The sequence below is a fragment of the Choloepus didactylus genome (assembly GCF_015220235.1).
Source record: "Choloepus didactylus isolate mChoDid1 chromosome 25 unlocalized genomic scaffold, mChoDid1.pri SUPER_25_unloc1, whole genome shotgun sequence".
In the NCBI taxonomy this organism is placed as follows: domain Eukaryota; kingdom Metazoa; phylum Chordata; class Mammalia; order Pilosa; family Megalonychidae; genus Choloepus; species Choloepus didactylus.
This window is the reverse complement of record NW_023637606.1, coordinates 7,842,841-7,857,699: the sequence shown is the minus strand read 5'-3', so window position 1 is coordinate 7,857,699 and position 14,859 is coordinate 7,842,841. Positions and strand designations below refer to the sequence as shown.

The window sequence follows — 14,859 nt, the reverse complement described above, 5'->3', positions numbered from 1 at the left end:
GGCAGCTTGATTAACATTCCTTTCAGAAATAAATAGTTCAAACAAGTAATTTAAAGTTTCTGTAAAAGACCTGGGGGAAATGGCCACTGCCCATTTATTTCTGCAAACAAGTAAGTAAATGAATACACATGAACAAACCAAGAAAATAATTCATAGAATAAATCCTGAATTTTCCACATTCATAGGGATAAATTAAAAACAAAAACAAATATAATTAGCATTTGTTCTTATGTGGGTTGAATAGTCCAGGGCTCTGAGCAGGGACAGCCCTAAAAAACAGGGTTGCAAGCAGCCCTCTGTACACCAAAGTCAGGACTGGGGTGCAGTCAGAGACCTTCATGCACTTTTGACAGCTCAGTACCTGTAAGAGAACAGAGGTGATGCAGGGATTTTTAACCCACAATGCATAAGGTATATGGAACTGCCTGTGAAAAAATCATCAGCAGCTAGAGGGGCTTTCTCACAGCAACTGCTGATGAAGGATTTCCCACACCATCTTCTTCTGGAAGAGAGGCATCTAGTGCTGAGTAAATGTGATAGGTTTGTCCCTAGAAATATAATCTGCATATTTACAAGTAAACATTCCACAGTCTCTCCCATTCAACTGTTGAGGAATCTCATGTGGCTTCACACCATAGTGGGTCATTTCTAAAAGATTCAGATCTATATTTCTTTCAGTCTTACCATCATCTCATAAATACTGAAGGAGGACCTCACAGATCCTGTGGCCCTTTTGTCTCATAGAATCCAGATATTTAAGACATTTTTTTCTGAGGTCTATCACCATGAGGCTTCAATGTACCTTCTGAATAATAGGCACCAGAATCAGCTCTTGTTCAGAGATTTATTCCTTTGGTCTATCTTTTCACTGCTTGGTAACCCCAGACCTTAATTTAGGATAGAAGAAAGTGCTAAATGCTTGAAGTGCTGGATAGCCTTGCTTTTTATTTCTTTCCACAAGAAGACTCATGTAAAAATTAATGCCTTTATCACTGAGCCAGTGATTTCTGAATATCACTGCAAGTGATTAGCAATTTGAAAGCACTACTTAGGGTCTCAAAACAACATATTCTGATGTAAAAACCTGTGCCTTAAGTAAAAGTAAACTTATTCCATGGAACTTATAGGTATTTACAAACTAAGGAGTGAACATAATGCAACCATATGCATAAAGTACAGTTGAAAAGACTAGAAATATAAGTCTGAAAAAAAATTGGACTCCATAAGTTATTATAGAAAAATCTGAACATGTAAGTAGTGTAAGAATGCACAGTGAGAAGATATGAATTTTAAGACTTCATGAGACATGTCTAAGACTAATAATAAAAGCTATAAGAGGAGTAGTATTGATTGCTTAAATTGAGAAAAAATGTGATTATTTAATTGGTAACATCTAGAAAGTACTGATTTTGGAGGTGAGGGTGGACAACTATTAATCAGGACATTTTTACGGTGTATTACTGTTTGGTGGAATGGATATATAATCCTTAGATGACCAAGAAATTGGGAGTTGGAATTTGTCCACATGCCACATTTGAAAAAGGACACCTGAAAATTGCCATCAAGGCTGGAATTGATGTAATCACTGTGCACTCAGGCACAGAACAAAACCTGATATATTAAAACATAAATTCTTTGTATAGGTTCCTGTGTCTCTTAAGTATCAGACAGGTCCATGATCAAAATGCAGCCATTGCCTATCCAGACAGTGCCAGCAATGACCTTTCTTACCATTGAACCAACTTCCAAATTGTAAATTCCAAGGCTTCATAAATGAAATCTAAAAATATATGCAAGTTAAGGAAGATAAATATCTGTGAATTCCTGAGTTCTCCAACTGTTAATGTTGAACAATAACTGACTTTATGTATGAAGTGAGGAGAACTAGAGCTATCATTGTCTATGATTATTTTTCCTGATACTTTACATGGCAATCAATGGAATAGCGTTAGATATTTCATTAAGGAAACCCTCATTTATTTTCAACTGACTAAGGATATCAGTCATCTAAGAACACTTGGGATCTGCATAACTCAAGTTTCATTCACTTCCTCAATAAAGTCTTTAATATATCTATATCTATTTATCTTTTTATCAATCTATAACAAATAGGGACATAGGATGAGTTTTCCAATATTCCATTCAACAAATGTGCCCTTTCATTTGCATCAGAATTCTTGGAAAGAGATCATTTTTTTCCCCATTGATGCACCCAGTTCCTGTTTATAGTATAATATTTTAACTATCTATTAGGGTAAATTGAAGGTAGGTTCTAGACAAAAAAAAAAAAAAATCACTTTTTCATAAAGTATTCCCCCTTAGACACATACACACATAGTGAAATTTGTTATTTAATCTCCTTTCAGGAGGTATAGCCCCTTCTTTTATAGGGTGTATATTGTAATGGAACTTCTAACTCACTCAGTTTATATTTATGAGCCTCAATTATTTTGCCCATATAATAGTCCTTGTCTTTCATAGTCTAGAATATAAGATATTGAGAGTGCTTGAAAAATTGTGAAGGATTATATAAAATTAATTTTGTGTATTGTCAATATTATTTTATCATTTAATTCTGAATTAAAAAGTTCATCCAAATGCATTTATGTTGAGTGTCTCATATACTGAAATAGCACATATATATGCAGTCTCTTGGAACCAAATTTCCAATAAAATATGCTTTGGGAATTCGTGAAGGGTTGTATAAATGTTTTATGTTATTTTTGTTACTATTACAATTATGTCATTCTGAAAATTAAACTTTCATAGAAATTTATTTGCAATTTTGTGTAGTATAATTAACATTTCAATTTATTACTTTCACTTTCATTCATAAAGACTGGTGCCATTTACTTATGTAATTTTGACTTTCACTGAAACAAAAAAATAAAAGTTCAATCCACATTAATGCTGTGTAAATATAGGAATTAACATTTATAGAGCATTGAGCTATCTCAAATTGTACTATTTAGTTCAGTTACCAATTTTATTATAATTATATTTATTGGTACAGATATTCTCTGTAATAGTTGTTCTTCAATTAGTGCAATTTAGAGCAATTTTTTTAAAAAGATATCTTTGGAACAATTAGGATTTCTTAACTTGATTTTATTATGATATGTTTACATATATTTAATTTGAATTTAAGGGAGCTGATTGGCTTTCCATACAGAGCACAGGTTTGCCTATCTAGAATACCTCTTTTGGAAAGTTTTTGTCTAATCTGTAAAAGGAAAGAGGAAGATCCTTAAAGGAAAAGAATAATCTGTTTACTAATGACTCTTTAATTATTCTTGAAATCATCCTAGATAAGTGTCAGAACTTTCTAAATATAAGGTAAAATTCTTCAGAATAAGCTTTCTCTAAGTGTTAGTGATTCTTGTACATGACATGAAAATGAAAGTGTGAAATTCTGCCCCATTCAATTTCATTTATACTAATGGAAATGGAGGTCATGAAAAGGGGGATGGTTTAGACTAACCACTATGAGTGGAAAGGGAATCTAGGACCAAATTTTGTTTCTGAATAATTTCAAAAGTCTACATAATTTGAAGACTTCAAGCTATGATTCACCATAATCTCAGGACCATGTATCTGTCAGTTTTCAGGATAAGTCATTTCTGCCTTGAAAATATTTTATTTATGTTCATGCTCAATGGGGACACAAAGTTAAGGTGTACTTTTAAATTTTACATTTTATGTTTGTCTACTCATGTATATGTCTATAAGGATGTGTATATATTTATTTCTCCCCATGTAGAAAGATTAAAATGTTTTGGATTGTTTAAATATAACTAACTTTGGTCTTAGGCCTGGTTTTATGTTAGTTCTTACAATACCAACCATGAGTCCTCTTTCTTCCTTTGTAAAGCAGAGGGATTCAATTAAATAAACTTTAAATTTCCTTCAGACTCAAAGCTTTATTAAATACACATAGATATTGTTAGGAAGAGCACTGACTTGTATAATATTTTGGAATACAAATAATATGAAATTCAATAGGAAAACATTTCTATATCCCTTTTCACAGCACCCTTTACTTCCTTGTTCCTTAGACTGGAAAATGATGGGGTTAATATGAGAATCTCCAGTATATAAAACATAGACACCACCTTTTCCTTGTTTGAAGGAATATTGGGAGCTTGCTGGAATGAATTAAATCTTTTAGAGCCATAGAATAAAGCCACCACTGCCAGATTGAGGCACAGGTGGAGAAACTTTTGCATCTACCTGCTGCAGTGCAGAATTTCAGGGTAAAAGCAGTAATAAAAATGTAGGAGATGATCACAGTCAAGAAAGTGATCATGGCAATAACACCAGAGAAGATTAAAAGCAACGATTTCTTCATAGGTATGTCAGAATATGACAGCTTCAGCAAAAGGTCACAGAAGTGACTAATGGCATTTGTCCAAGAGACTGTTAACAGACCAACAGTATATGTCAATGATTTTATTAAAGTTACTGTATAACACACATTTTATTTTAGTTATTGCCACTGTATAAAGTAGAGGGTTTACAATGGCTCCATAGCAGTCATAGGCCATTGCTGCAAGCAAGAAATCCTCAGTAGCAAGGAGTGACACACACACACACTAGTATTGTGCAATGCATGCACAGAATGTGATTGTCTCCCTTTCAACAAAGAAATTCAGCAACATTTTTTGTGCAAAGACTGATGAATAGCAGGTATCTACAAATGTCAGACAGCTGAGGAAATGGTGCATAGGTATGTGGGGTTTGGGAGTTAACCAAATTAGAAAGAGCATTCCTAGATTCCCCACAAATGAAATGACATAGCCCAGCAGGAACATGATGAAGAGGACTGACTTTAGCTTGTCACCATCCATCAGTTTCAACAGGATAATCTCAGTGAACACAGTGAAATTTCCATTAGCCATTTTTTGTTTTTTCTTGATCTCTGCTGAAGAAAAGAAGATTGAATTAAGAAAGAATAGCAGTGTTACTATAAAAAATTATTTGGAATCTCTAACTAGCTTTGAGATTTGAGTTAATAGCTTCCCCTCTCTGGGTTGAGTAACTTCTCTCTCTGGTTGTCTTATTTATAAAACTTAAAATATTTAGCTACAAAGACTCTAGCATCTTTAAGCATGCTCATTTGCCTATCTCATAGGCAATAAAACTATGCATAAACAATGCATATTCTAATTGTTTCAAATGAGTGAGGTCATACAATATTTGGATTTTTGTGTCTGCTTAATTTAATTAACATAATGTCTTCAAGGTACTTCTATGGTGTAGCATGTATCAGAACTTCACTCCTTTTAATGGCTGAAAAAATATTCCACTGTATGCCTATACATTTTGTTTATCCATTCATTTCTTTATGGATACTTGTACTCTTTCCATCTTTTGAAAATTCTAAATAATGCTGTTATGAATATAGGTATGCAAATTCTGTTTGAGTGCCTGTTTTCAATCATTTGGGGAATATAACTGAAAGTGGGATTACCAGGTCATATGGTAATTCCATACTTAAGTTTCTGTGGAACCTCCAAAATGTTTTCCATAGAAGCTGTATTATTTTACATTACAACCAAAAATGAATAGTGTTCCTATTTCTCTATGTCCTCTCCAACACTTGCTAATTTCTGTTTTTGTTTTTGCTTTTTTTTGTTTTAAATCATACCATACCAGGGAGTGTGAACTGGTGTCCTGTAGTTTTTATTAGCATTTTCCTAATGGTTAATGATGATAATATTTCCTTGTACTTACTCACCATTTGTATATTTCTCTGGAGAATATCTATTTAATCTTTTGCATATTTTTCATTTGGGTTGTATTTTTGTTGTAGGAGTTTTTATATGTATCCTGGGTATTAAACTTCTATCAAATATATGGTTTCCAAATATTTTAGCCCATTTTGTGGGTTGTGTTTATATTTTTTCTGAAAAAGTCCTTTGATGTGCAAAAGTTTTACATTTTGATGAAGTTCATATTCCTATGTATTGATGTATCTATCATGTATCTTTTGTTGTAAAGTCTAAGAAACAATGGAATAACACAAGGTCCCGAAGTTATTCCCCTATATTTTCTTCTAGTAATTTTATAGCTTTCATTCTTATATTTAGGTCTTTGGTCCATTTTGATTTAATTTTTGTAAATGGTGTGAGGTAAGATTCCACACTATTTCATTTGTATATGGATATTCGGTTTTCACAGCACCATTTTTTGAAGATACTACTCTTTCTCCCATAAGTACACTTAGCATGCTTGTCAGTAATCATTTGGTCATAGATATATTTATAAACTGTTACTAAATTCCATTGGTCTATTTATCTCTCTTGTGCTAAGATGACAGTTTTGGTTACTGTAGCTTTGTAATTAAGCTTTAAAATCAGGAAGTGTGAGCCTCCAACTTCATTCCTCCTCTTCAAGATGGTTTTGACTATTCTAGGTCCCTTACCCTTCCATTTAAATTTTATGATTGGCTTTTCCATATTTTCAAAGAAGGTAGTTGGAATTTTGTTTGTTACTGCATTGAATCTATAATCACTCCTGGTAGAATTGTCTTGTTAAAAACTATTTAGTCTTCTAATCCATGAACATGCAATGTCCTTCCATTTATTGAAGTCTTCTATAATTTCTTTCTGCAATGCATTGCACTTTTATGTATATGCATCCTTTAAAACCTTGGATAAATTTGTCCATAGATGATTGGTTCTTTTAGTTATCATTGCAAATAGATTTTTTTCCTTTACTTCTTCTTCAAATTGTTCATTACTAATGTATACAAAATGCCATTAATTTTTGCATTTTTATCTTGCGTCCTAACACTTTGTTAAATATGTTTATTAGCTCTCCTCATTTTCTTGTGGATTTTACAGGATTTTCTATATATAGGATTATGGCATCTGCAAATAGAGTAAGTTCTACTTCTTCCTTTCCAATTTAAATGTCTCTTACTTCTTTCTCTTGCATAATTGCTCTAACTGGAATGTCCACTCCAATATTGAATAACTTGGTGACAGTGTGCACAGTGGGCAACCTTGGCTTGTTCCTGATTTAGAGAGAATGCTGAGAGCCTTTCACCATTGAGCATGATGTTAACTGTGGTTTTTTATAGATGCTCTTTGTCACAGTGAGGAAGTTTCCTTCTATTGCTGGTTTCTTTTTTTTTTTTAATCAAGAGAGGTGCTGGATTTTGTCAAATGTCTTTTCTGTGTCAATTGAGATGATCATGTGTGTGTGTGTGTGTGTGTGTGTGTGTGTGTGTGTGTGTGTGTTTAATTTGTTCTATTAATGTGGTTTGTCATATTAATTATTTCCTTATGTTAAACCATGCTGTATTCCTGGAATAAGTCCCAATTGATTATGGTATATAATTCTTTTAATGTGGTTTTTTATTTGATTTGCTGGTATTTGGTTAAGGAATTTTCCATCTATATGCATACAGGATATCTGTCTGTAAATTTCTTTTCTGATGATATCTTTATCTGGCTTTTGTTTTAGAATCATGCTGGCTTCATAGAATGAGTTAAAAAATGTTTCCTCTTATATTTTTGGAAGAGTGTGAGCAGGATTGGTGTTAATTCTTCTTAGAATGCTTGGTAAAATTGACCAGTGAAGCCATCTTGTCATGGGCTTACTGACTCAATGAATTTACTTGCTCTTGATCTGATCAGATATTTATTTCTTCTTGAGTCTGTGTTACTAGAAATTTGTCAATATTATTGAGGTTATCTAGTTTGTTAGCATAATGTCCTCTTACATGCCTTTCTTTTTGTTTGAAGCCATATGTTTAATCCATTTACTCAACAGACAAAAATGCAACACTCTTTTCTGTAAACTATTTCAGTCTCAATTTTTAATTTCTATTACACCACTTTGGTCAATTCTAGGAAAATTCAGTTGTTTTAAATTTAAGTGCTACCTTTCTACTTCCCTTTCTCTGCAGGGGGTGTATTTAATTCTATGTCATATAAAGATGACATTGAGTCTCTGGCCACTGACATCTGTCCAAGCTGTCATCTACTGAAATGCACAGTCAAATATGGCTCCTGGGATTCTAACTGGGTTAACTGGATGAATGATATTGTCATTTACTGAGAATAAAGATAGAGCAGTAGCAGCAGGTCAAGTGAACAGATAAGCATCTGGGATCTGGAGTTCAAAAGAAAGAACTGAGTTAGAGATGATGATTTGGGATTCATAACCCCAATGACTGGCAAAGGTAGTTGCTCTATAAATACTTGCATAAAGAATTTGGAAATGATGATTGAAGTCATGAGAATGCTCAAGTATAGAATAATAGGATATAATGACCAAAAACAGGAGGCTAGGAAAAACCATTATATATGTAGTAGGTTGAGGAAACATTGTTCTTTGAAGAGCAGAGATGTAGGAAAAGAAACAAAGAGATACTGGCATCACAGAAATCAAGATAGGAGATGGTTCTAAAGGTTGAATTAATTAACTTTGTCAAATAGTTCAGTGAGGTCAAATAAGATAAGGTATAGATACTGCATTTCATATTAAGCTGTGAAAACATCATCAAAGACCTTTGTCCAAAAAAATATTGGTATAGTGACCTAGAAAGTAAACAGGTTTCAAAGTGTAAAGAAAGTGAAATAATGGAAACAGTAAAAGAAGGCAATGATTTCATGAACTATCTGAAAAGTGAAATGAAGAGGAAAGATAGCTTTCCTACTAAAGTTAAAGTTAGGGTGAAAATTTGGATGGTTAGCTATATTTAGGTTAAAAGAAGATAATTTTTTCAGCTGTCAGTTTATTAGATAGATCATTGGTTATACTCTATAGTGTCCATATCACTTATATCAACATCAGCTGCTAAATGCTGTGGATTCTTTTTCTGTGGCAGTTATCACATTTACTCCAATTGTTTATTCCATTCTCCTATCAACACTCCCCTGCAGTATAATTGCTTCTTAGTCTTCTTTCCTTAATTTATCTTGTACAACATTCTCACACTAATTTACTAAAACATTGCTTTGATCAGGTCATACATCTTCACATGATATTGTCTTTATTTAGCTCCAAAGTAGATAAGTGAATGAAGCTGGAGAGCTATCATTCTATTCTCGACCTTACTCTTATCTCCCCCTGAGCTCCTGCTAGACCTTTTCATTTGTAAATGGTAAATATGCCTTTCCATTTCTGGGGCATCAGTGGCAATGTCTCGCCTTTCATATCTGATTTTAACTATTTGCATCATCTCTTTTTTTCTCTATTAGTCTACCTAAAAGTTTGTCAATTTTATTGATCTTTTCAATAAAAACAAATCAACTTTGTTTTATATTAAATTCTCCACGTTTAAAATTCATGATTTCATTTATCCCACTCTAATCTGTGTTATTTTCTTGCTCCTTCTCATGTGGGATTTATTTTTTTTTTCAGTTATAAGATTAGGTCCTGATTTGAGATCTTTTCTCCTTTCTAATGTAAGCATTTAGAGATACAAGTTTCTCTCTCAGCATGATTTGCTACATCTTATAACATTTGGTATGTTGTATTTTCATTTTCATTTTCCCCAAAATATTTTGCAATTTCCCTTGGTATTTCTTCTTTGACCAACTTGTTTTTTTAAGAATGTGTTGTTTAATTTCAGCATATTTGTGAGCTTCCAGTTCTTCCTCTGTTATTGATTTCTAGCGTCATTCCACTTTGGTCAGAAAAGATACAATGAAATAGTTAAACATTTTAAAATTTGTTGAGCCTTTTTGTGAGTTAATATATGGTTTTTCTGGAGAATTACCCACGTGCACTAGAGAAGGATGTGTATTCTGCTGTTGATTGTTTCTTTCACTTCTTTCCTTGACTGTAAAGTGCTTCTGCCTGTAGAGCAATTTCTAGAATGCCAAGCCAGAGATGAGAGTCCTGGCTGCCATCTGATAGATTAGCACTGACATACAGGCACTCAGGTACACCAACAAGGATCACACTGCTCCCTGTGGAAAAGTTTCAGGGGCTCCCAATGAGAGCACAGCTTGTCTCCATAACATACCGGGGAGGAGAAGGGAGAAGTGCCAGCAAGGGTGCCATGAGATTATTCTACCAATTTAAAAATTTAAACGTGCATATTTTTTTTTACAGTGGGATCCAGGTTTAATTAAAAAACAAACACCTATTTGTTTATGTGCTTAGAATATTTCTAAGCTGAACAACCTTGGCAAGTGGGACCAGGTGAGCAGATATTTACTTTTCAATTTATACCTATGGTTCTATTTTGATCTTTTTTTTTTTTCTTACCAGCAGCATCATTACTTTTATAAACAGTTTGGCCCAAACCTTCCAGCCTGAGTTTTGTCTTGCAAACAATGCCCAGGATAAAACTTTATATATTTCCTCACATCTTCATTGTCAAGGCCCAAGAACTTTAAGTAGAGGACTAGAATCCTTAGCCTACCCTCCCATTAATTACCAAATGTGCCTCACCTTAGAGTTGGCCTCAGATCACCCTCTCCTTGTCCCTCATTTCCTGAGTCCTCCCGTGGTGATCTCATCTAGTCCCATCGCTTTTCAATTTGTCAAACACTGATAATTTTTAGCCCAGACCCCCCCCCACCCTGAATTATGGACATGTACATCACAACTCTCTACTCAACAGCTCCAAACAGATGTTGAATAAACATCTTAAATTTAACGTATACAAAACTGACCTCTTTTTCTTTGAAAAACTTGTTCTACCCACAACCTTCCAAGTATCAGTTGATGACACTTCTAGTCAATCAGGCCCAAAACTTGGAGTAAAAGGATGACTTTTGGTCAGTAGAGTCAGACCAACAATATCAGCTACCTAAAAAGAAAAGTAGTCTTGGGTATTGAGATAAAAAATACCATATAATCATTAAAATGTTTCTGAAATATGTTTAAAGTTAACTCATTTTAAGCCCATGGTTTGGATTTTGCCATTGTAATTCCTTTTGAATACAAGTCACTTTTTTCAAGCTAGGAAACAGAATCACACTAAGCCAGTTTAGTCGTCTAGTGACCTGGACCCAGTCTTTCCATCTTCAGCAGAAGGCCATAATAATACAAAGGGCTAACAAGGGAGTTGTAAAACTTGAAGTAACCACTTTTCTACATTTTTCATTAAGAAACAACCAAAATTCCAGTCCTTAAAGGCATGATATCAATATCTTGATTTACAAAATGACAGAATGACCCAAATCATATGCTGGCCACATTTTCGGCAAACCATATCAAAACTGGTCAAGGACTGGTGGAGAAAGTGTTTACATTTTGAAAACTGCTCTGAGGTTTTAAAATTTCCTAGTTGCTGTCAATAAGAAATTAAGTAAATATACTACAGATGCACCCACATTAATATTTGATTTTAACAAGGTCTTTCCTGGAATACAAGTTAGAGGTAAGTGTAGGAAATAAGGTACTTACAAATTTTCAAAATAAATTACTTAGTAATAAGAAATTAAACATACTGCATTTTTCCAGTTTCCACAAGAACAATTTGAGAATGAGGAATATTTAAAAGAAACACTCAAGTCCAAAAAGGGTGGTGTTGATAACACTTACCACTACAGAATAACTTCCTGCTTCCCTATACAATTAACATTGCTATTCTTCCATGATACAATTCAAATGGAAAAACTCATCAGGACCTTTTGCCAGTGCCAGGAGATGAAAAATAAAGCATGTCCTATTTAGCTAATTGTAAGCTCACGTAACAACTTTGGGATGGACAAATAAAATCTGTCCAGAGTTTTGTTAAACATCTGCACGCTGCAGAATTCCTTAGCATATAGCCAGTTTTTCCCCATCATCTTAAAGCTGGGCTGAGTCCCATCTGTGACTCTTCTCTGGGCAGAGATGGGTACTAGTCATCGAGGTCTGGAATGTTATAGTAGGAGTAACTCCGGTAGCCTTTGGATGCATAGTAGGCGATGTGCAGGTGGTAAAAACCTGGCAGGAACACCAGGATGCCAATCAGGACAGGAACGGCCGGGTCTGCCCCCTTTGCTGATGTAGCCAGTCAGCAGGAGGGAACCTATGTTAATGAGAAAGGCGCCAATCAAAAACAGCATGATGGCAAGAGCAATGGCCTTACAAGGAATCTTAGGAGGCTTTTCTTAAACTGAAGGTCAATGTAGCCATCGTCTGTGCTGGAGAGCCTTGAGTATTTCACTTTACTTCTGGGATTCCAGTAGCCAGGTTGGTACAAGATGGCATCATAGCAAGCTGACAGCTACAGAGTGCGGCACCAGGCCGCCCGTGCGCAGAGAGCTCTCCCATGGTTGGCAGCCACGGCCTCCAAGGCTGCATGGCACGTCCCACCTAACCACAGTCCAGCCCACCAAGGTGTGTATTTTTGATTCAGCACTCTTCGTTTTACTAGAACCATCTAATGTTTTCTCAAAGCTCAGAAGAAGATGGCTCTGCAGTTTTTGCTAATTGTTCACTGATTCTCTGTGGGTACAGAAACCTGGAGGGCCCTATGTCAACTTCTTGGTCAACCAGAAATCCAAGTACTTCTTTATTTATACATTTTTTTTTAATTTTACATTTTTGGAAATATGATTTATAATAGCTACTTAGAAATTTTGTTTCTACTAAGTCCAATGTGTGGCCCACTCAGAGGCAGTTTCTATTGACTATTTTGCTGGGTTGTTTTTTCTATGAGTATCTTTCTTTTCGGGTCTTCTAAGAGTTTGTTGATAACTTCATATTATAGAAAATATATTGTAAGAATTCTGGATTCTGTATATACAGCCTTATTAGATACTGTCATTACTATTTCCCAAAGTGAATGTTCAAATTAACACTTCCATCAGTGTTTTATGAGAGTCCTCAAAGCTCTACATTTTCACCAACACTTAATAGTCTCCACCTTTTTAATTTTAGCTTTTTTGATGAGTTTATAATAATATCTTCTTGTGCATTTCCCAGATTACTAATGGAGTTGACAAGCTTTGCTTTCTTTTTGCTTTATGTTTCAGGGAAGCATTTTGATGTCCATTTCATGAAGTGCCTATTCAAGTGTTTTGCCAATTTTCTATTGTATTGTCTGTCTTGATAATGGTATGTATGGTTTCTATATACATTTTTGTTATGAGCCTTTTGTAGTTATGTATGTAGTAAAAGCATTTCCTCTGACTCTCTGGCTTGTCTTTTCATCCCTTAAATTGATTTTTAATATTAATATAGTTCAATGTATCATCTTTCTCCTTTAATGATCAGCACTTTTGTATCTTCTTTAGGAAATTTTTAGTCCATTTATTTAATTTAGTCTTATTTTTATTATAACTTTCATTATCCTACTTATATCTGAAATTTGCTTTTACACATTGTATGGTTTGTGATAGGCATTAAGACATATGCTATTTATATATATGAAATTGACCAGGCACCATTTATTGATGTAGGACAATGTCCTTTGACTAATTACTTCTATTTCTTTCTGCTTTGATATTGTTTGGATTAGTTTTGTTGTGTTTTTTTTTTTTTTTTTTTTTTTTGCAAATTCCACACCCCAGGAAATACTGTCAGGTTTTATATTAGATCTCATTGAATATATAAATTAATATAACTGACATCTTTGCCTTATTGAGCCTCTCATCTATGAATGTGCATATATCATTTGATCTTGATATTTTTAGACTTTGGATTTTCTTCTTTATTTCAAAATTAAAATGTAATTGTCTTGGTATTTTCATGATATTTAATTGTTCATTAATATATTATTTTCAATTTTTGTTTTTATTTATAAATACAGTTGATATACATGTGACCTTTCTAAAGTCATTTATTTATCCTAAACTTTGGATTTCTATATACATAATTATATCATATGCAAATAATGACAATTTTGCTTTCTTACTCCAAATATAATGCATTTTATTTCTTTTTATTGATTTATTTCCTTCTTTAGGACTTTGGTACAATGTTGAATAGAAATTCTGATTGGAGGCATCCTGGTTTCATTCCAGGTTCAGGGGAAATTTTTCAGAAACTCACATAATGTTTGCTTTATTCACTTGGCCAATATTTAAGATTCTTTCAGCTATTATTGCTTTCAGAGATTTTTATCTTGAATGTGTTAGTTTATGCTCTGAAAATCTTCTTTTTCTTAGTTTATATACTTTTGCAGAAAATATTGAATATTACATTGACTTTTTTTCAAATATTGGCTGTTCTTATGTTTCTAGAGTATGACACCTTTGGCCATGAATATCCTTTTTATATATTGCTACCTATAGATCTTTGCCCTGAATAACTGGGCATAACTTTAGTGAGTCTCATCCATGTTGCTGTATATGTCCACTTTTTCTTTTTAATGCTATGTAGTCTTCCATTATATGAATATAACAGAATTTATTTATTGATTATCCTAACAATGAACAATTTTGTTGTTTCAAGTTTATGAATAAAAATGCCATGAGCATTTTGTTCATGTATTTTGATGTGGATTTATGCATTCCTATTTAGGTGGAAGTCATGGTCATAATTTAGGCAAATGTTTATCTTAATGTCAAACAGTTCTCCAATGTAGTGGTCAAATTTTCACAAATGTTTCGGCAATGTGTGATTATTGACATTGAACATGTTTTATATGGTTATTGACTCTTTTGAATGACTTCCATTGGAAACTACCTCTTCTAATTCTGTAAATTTTTAACCATCACATTAGTGTTTTAGTTACTGAGTTGTAGTTGTTCTAGATATGAGTATTTTGTCAAATACACATAATATGAATTTTCTTCCATATTCAGTGGCTTGTCTTTATATTTTTAATGGTATATTTTAATGAACAGTAGTACTCAATTTTAGCAAAGGCTAATTCTTCCACTACTCTTATACTGAGCATTTGTGTGTCCTAATGAACAAACCGTTGACAACCCAAGCTCATGAAGACCTAGAAGTGTC

At 33.6% G+C, this 14,859-nt stretch overlaps 2 pseudogenes; both read right to left on the bottom strand.

Moving 5' to 3' along the window:
- Positions 1–460: 460 nt before the first annotated feature.
- LOC119525340 lies at positions 461–10,481 on the bottom strand (annotated as a pseudogene).
- Positions 10,482–11,812: 1,331 nt separating this feature from the next.
- LOC119525501 lies at positions 11,813–12,258 on the bottom strand (annotated as a pseudogene).
- Positions 12,259–14,859: the final 2,601 nt, after the last annotated feature.